This window comes from Microtus ochrogaster, linkage group LG4, assembly GCF_000317375.1.
Source record: "Microtus ochrogaster isolate Prairie Vole_2 linkage group LG4, MicOch1.0, whole genome shotgun sequence".
Classification (NCBI taxonomy): Eukaryota; Metazoa; Chordata; class Mammalia; order Rodentia; family Cricetidae; genus Microtus; species Microtus ochrogaster.
Window position 1 is genome coordinate 25,984,262 of NC_022030.1, and position 6,366 is coordinate 25,990,627.

Below are 6,366 nucleotides of genomic sequence, written 5' to 3' on the forward strand. Positions count from 1 at the left end.
GGAGTTTGAGGCCAGCCTTGTCTACAGAGTGAGTTCCAAGACAGCCAGGGCTACACAGAGAAACTCTGTCTTGAACAATACCAAAACAAAACAAACTATGCTGACTTCTTCATCTAGACATTTGTTCTACCACAGTTTTAGCCATAAAAACAGATGCCCTTGCTACATTTATTTAAATATAGTTCTTAAAATCAAACAATTACCGCAGTAAAACGAGCATCCTTATTTAGAAATAGACACTAGGATATAATGAGATTAATTAAATGCACTTTAAAAAAAATATCTGGGGCTGGAGTGATGACTCAGCAGTTAAAAGCATTTTAACTTTGGTAGCCATTACCCACATTGAGTGGTCACAGCCACCTATAACTTCAGTCCTGGGAGATCTGATGACCTTTATGAACACACAAGTACACACACGGTGCACATACTCTCGGGCATACACACACGCATGTACACACACAAACACACACAGTAACAAATACAATAAATATTTAAAAATGAGTTTCTAAAAACTTCAAAGTAATTCTTCCTTCACTGGAATGAAAATCATTGTAAAAGCAAGGAGAGAATGCTGACATTCCTCTTACACTTTGGTTCAAATGAGATTGATTTTTTCAGGTCAAGAAAACCTTTGTCTTTCTTGTCTTTGCTCTTAATTTGGTTATAGTTCTAGGTGTTATTTGGAGTTGTACAAAACCAGTAGGCTTTTAAAGTCTGTCCAGAGGCCCCCAAAAGAAATCACAACTCATTCTGTCACGTGGTGGTGTGTCTTGAGAGTTGAACATGAGCAGTGCTAGGTGCTGGGTGACCTGAGCACAGTTGATGGGTAGCCAACAGAGAAGCTAATCACTCTTTCCCCGGCTCCAGAAAGAGCCCTGTGGGCAGTGAGTGCAGGCTACAAGTAGTTTAGTATTTGGTAGCCTTTTCCAAGTCAGGAGCACAGAGGCTGATGAGGAGTTAGTAGTCGCTCATTCAAAGGTTGCTTCCTCCGGCCTTTTCAGCTGGAAATACAAGAGGAACCTAAGGCATCAGTTTTCAAAAGGTTTTAAGTCGTGCTTCAGAAAATCATCACAAACCTGTGATATTTGTGTTTTATTGTGAGTGGAAATAACTCATTACTATGGTTAGTGGAGTGGCTTTTTATCGAAAAGTGGGAGCCAAGCAGCGGAAAACCAATTGTATGGCTCTGTGTGGAAAATCTGAAAGAAAATTCATCACTTCGGTTTCTTCCAAAAGTGAAGAAGTAGGGTCTAGGGTTGGGTCTCTTTTGCTTCTAAGCATCCCTGGAAATGGGCAAGAAGACTGGAGGGGCGTTGCCATGGAGAGGGGCATCAAGCAGAGAGGAGCTTCCTCCCCCACACAGCTGGAGCAGCTCACTGGGAAGAAAGACAGAGGCTGAAGGACACAGTTCCCCAAAGCAGCCGAGGGAAAGTCAAGCAAATCGTGAAGGGGGAAGCAAAACTCCACGTCTCAGAGTGAAATACCTTCTAGGTCTGACTTCCCTGACGTATCAGTAGGGTAAGCTGAAGCCAGTTCAGTCTAAACCAGACAAAGTTGACTCGGGTTGGGCTTATTCAGAGAAAACGAATTCCAAACTGAATACTGCTGATTATTACATATGAAACATCTTTGTGAAGGAAGCTGGGCTTTTGTTATAGCTCCCTGAATGTGTCCATCACCACGATGGATCTTCCCAACCATTCAAACACTGAGATGGGTCAGGTGGGCACAAGTGGCGTTTACATGGAATTCCCACCCCTTGGAGGTTGAAGCAGTGTGACTGAGGGTACCAGGTCAGCCTGGGCTGCATGGTAAAAGGATGGAGTTCTACTGACTATTTATTCATAATCAGCTCATCCAACTTGTGGAGAGAAATTACTCAGCCCAAGATGTTTGGAAACCCAGCCACCGCCTTGTTATTCAACATGCCTGGAAACACTCCTAGGAGTTTTTCTTGATTATGGGATGCAGCTCAGAAGTAAGTTGTTGACAATGGCTTGGACTTGCCGTTGGCCATTATCCTTTCGATTAGACCCCCTCTTACATAGTTCACTCTGCAGCTGTCTAGCCTTACCTTGGGGCCATCACCACTTAAACTCAGAGGTTGAGCATTCCAGGCTGTTTCAGAATCGCATCAAGCTGCAGTGTTAAAAACTCAATGAGGACAATGTACTACTGAGCTTGGAGTTAAATGGACAAGATGTCAGTTTTGCTTCAAGGAGAGTTGATGCATCCGCAACAATTGCAAATTAATTAAAACCTTAGGTTGGGTGTGAAATTACCATAAAATGACAATAGGTTTATATCTGTCATGAAAAGCAGTAAGACAAATGAAGTGAAAAGTTCAAAAGAGATAATCTTCCAAAGAGTAAACGTAGCAGGTAAAGAAACCTGGAGAAAGGCTCTATTCTACCAGTGATACAACAAATATGAAATTAAAAGGAAGGACTTTATTTTCATCCTTCAAGCTAGCACAAAATTAAATACGTCTCAATGCCCAAAACTGCTGGAGGTACTGGCACTCTGACCCAGGCTGCCAAATACATTGTAACTGGCTCACCCCTTCAAAATTCATTTTGGCAATAAGCATGGGAAACGTTTAGAAACATGCATGCTTAAGGGACTGGAGAGATGGCTCAGCGGCTAACAGCACTTGCTGCTCTTATGGAGGACTGGAGTTCAAGTTTCCAGCACCCACATAACAGCCTACAGATCCAAGGATTTGACGCCCCCTTCAGGCCTCTATGTGCCCATGCATGGAAACACACCCCCACCCCATGTGCCCCGTACATACACACAAAAATAAACACTAAAAATAAGTTTCTTAAAATAATGCATGCCTTTGGTTCAGTACTTAGTGATGAAAGAATTCCTGATGCATATCAAACATCATAAATACTTGCCTTTGCTTGGAGGATGGTCTGTCCTGGGATATTTGTTTATGGTCTTTCGTTTAAGGGGTAGTTTTTGTCCCTTGCTATAAAGATGTATATTGTTGTCCCTACTGTATATGGATGTTCCTTGTTGTCCCAGCAAAATGTGACTGAAGGGTTAGGGCAAAACTGAAGACTTTCCCATTCCTTTTGTGGGTCTGAACTAGGACAATACAAAAGCTAACCAAAAGATGCTTCCTGGAGACAGACAGAAAATGAAGACACCCCAAGCTTTGGCCCTGCCCTTAGATGTGAGTCAGCGAGGTCCTAGGCACCTGCATGTCTTATCACAGAGCCATCCACATTGCATTTTAAAAACAGCTTCAATTGTCAAAGAAGAAAACATCAGCTGGGCTTTGTGGACATGACTGTAATCACAGAACTTCAGAGGTAGAGGCGGGAGGCCAAGGAACTTAGTCATTCTTGGTTATAGCAACTGGGAGGCTGTCCTGGGTTCCGTGAGATCTTCTCTCCAAAAACAAAAAACAGGGGAAATATTAAGCAAGTGGCCAATTACATAACAACCAAGTGAATGAGTATTTATGTACAAATGAAAGCACTGTCTACACTTCTCATTAGTGTGGCAGTGTGAGGTGTGCAAGAGATCCCTTCACCTTAGATGGTGAAGTGTTCTCTCAGGATTTAACTGAGCCAGAGAAAGAGGAGAGATACAGACATGTATGTGTGTGTATGTGTATGTATGTATGTATGTATGTATGTATGTATGTATGTATGTATGTATGTATATATACTTAAAGTAATTGCTGAAAATTCCCCAAACAGGCACCAAGAAGCTTTTCGAAGTGACAGAAATTTTCTGTTTTGGGGTGTACTAATAGTTTCATAGGGATACACATTCAGCAAAATTCATCTAACTGTAAAGATTTAAATCATACATTTTATTGTACATAACTGGCATGTTCATAAATGTGTTCTTAGGGGTAAAAATATGCAGTCGAAAGATATTAACTCTAAGTATGTTCAGCATTATAGAGAACTTCATGCACTCTGCTGGTTTGCTTTCTGTCGCTGTGTTAAAACACTGACCAAAAGCAACTTGGGGAGGAAGGGGCTTATTTCAGTGACCCTCAACCTTCCCAACGCTGTGACCCTTTAATACGGTTCCTCAGGTTTGGTGACCCCCCAACCATAAAATTATATTTGTTGCCACTTCATAACTGTAATTTTGCTACTGTTATGAATTGTAATGTAAATGTCTGATATGCAGGATATCTGATATGTGACCAAAAGGTCATGACCCACAAGTTGAGAACCATTGGTTTATTTTATCCTGTACTTCTAGGTAGCAGTTCATCATCTAGGGAAGTCGGGGCAGAAACTCAAGCAAGAACCTGAAGGTAGGAACTGTAGCAGAGAGCAGAGGAAAGCAGCTTGCTGGCTTGCTCTTCCTGGTTTACTCAGCTTTTGTTTATTTTTTCTTGATTTAAAAAAATACTTTTTAGTTGAAATAGAATTACATCACTGTAAATTCAAAGCAGAAGTATTGACTCATGTAGCAGGTCTAGAACAGGGCTTCTGAAACCTGTCCATGCATAATCCCCTCTCATCTGAGAATGTTTTAATACCTTGAATTGTATATAAAATATACAAATCCAACACTGACTGATAATAAATCACAATAAAATTAATTTTAAAATATTTTTTGAGTTAATAACATGGGTATGATAGTTTTATTTTGACATTAAGAATTGACTATTCACTGAAAAAAATGATACTACAAGATGTAGCTGGTTTGTAATTAGTTTTCCAAAGTTGATCAGTATTTTGATTTCATAATCCTCATTGTTGAGAACATAAATATGAAGTAAAATTGGAAAAACTATGTTCTGTATTTTAATTAACTAATTAATTTTGAGAGAGGCTTTCATATATCTAAGCTGATCTTGAAATCCTAATCCTCTTGCTGTGGAGACAGAGGTGTGCTGCCAGGCTGGCTGGAGTTTCATGAGGGTTTTTTTTTGTTTGTTTGTTCCCTTTTGATCATTTTGTTTTGGAGATGGGATCTTGTGTTCCAAAGTGATTTTTAAACTTAAACATTCTAATACAATTCAATCCGAAGATGAATTATTTGGTCCTTCTATGCTTAATGAAGATGGCAGAAAAATGTTACAAGTCTCTGCTTTTCATAACAAAATCATTGTATTTCTTTTTAAAAAAAAATTATTTATGATGTGTACAATATTCTGTCTGTGTGAATGCCTCCAGGCCAGAAGAGGGCACCAGACCCCATTACAGATGGTTGTGAGCCACCATGTGGTTGCTGGGAATTGAACTCAGAACCTTTGAAAGAGCAGGCAATGCTCTTAACCTCTGAGCCATCTCTCCAGCCCAAATCATTGTATTTCTATAAGGTCAGAAAATTCAGTGTGTACATTAACAAACAGTGCAACCCATAACATCTGATCATCTTGACTCTGAGCTGAAGTGCTCCAGTGTTTGTTGGTGTCTGCATGATAGCATGGACAGTACACAATGCACGTGTGGTATGTACACATGACAGCGTGCATGGTACACAATGTACATGTGGTATGTTTACATGACAGTGTGCATGGTACACAATGTACATGTGGTATGTTTACATGACAGTATGCATGGTACACAATGTACATGTGGTATGTTTATATGACAGCATGGACAGTACACAGTATACATGTGGTATGTTTACATGACAGCGTGCATGGTACACAATGTCCATGTGGTATGTACGCATGACAGCGTGCATGGTACACAATGTACATGTGGTATGTAAACATGACAGCGTGCATGGTATACAATGTACATGTGGTATGTTTACATGACAGTATGCACAGGACATGTGTATGTGGTATGTTCAGAGCCAAGGCCTTAGTAAAGTCAAGTGATGACATACAAAGAATCACTGACCCAAGAAGCTCAGGCGGATCATTACATATGTGAACTTAAGTTCATTTTGGTCATTGTTCAGAAACTTTACTCTTGTCATTTTTTTCTGAATGTGACCCCCACATTCATTGCCTAGGGTCTTAATCCACAGTTTAGGAAGCCATGATTAAGAAAATCCACTGGGAATAGTGAAGTAAGATAAGGGCACAGAAGCTACAAGTGAGTCATAACAGACGCAGGACCTAGAGAAGAGCAGACCCAGTACGACGTTCCTGGAATAAAGACTACCGAAAATGGAGAGACACAGTCGTAATAAAACTGAGACCATCAGAATCACCGTGAAAATCCTAAAAATCCCAGAGAGAAAAGGCAATTACAGCCCGTGTCAGTCACCTCTGAGGTGACTGATAAAAACACAAAGGTGTTACCGCAAACGCTGTGTCTGCTACTGTTGCGTATCGGGGCTCATCACTGCGAAGAATATACTTTTCTATATATTTTTGTATTCACTGTGTTACTGAATTCTTTAGTTGTTTAGTTTTTCCAA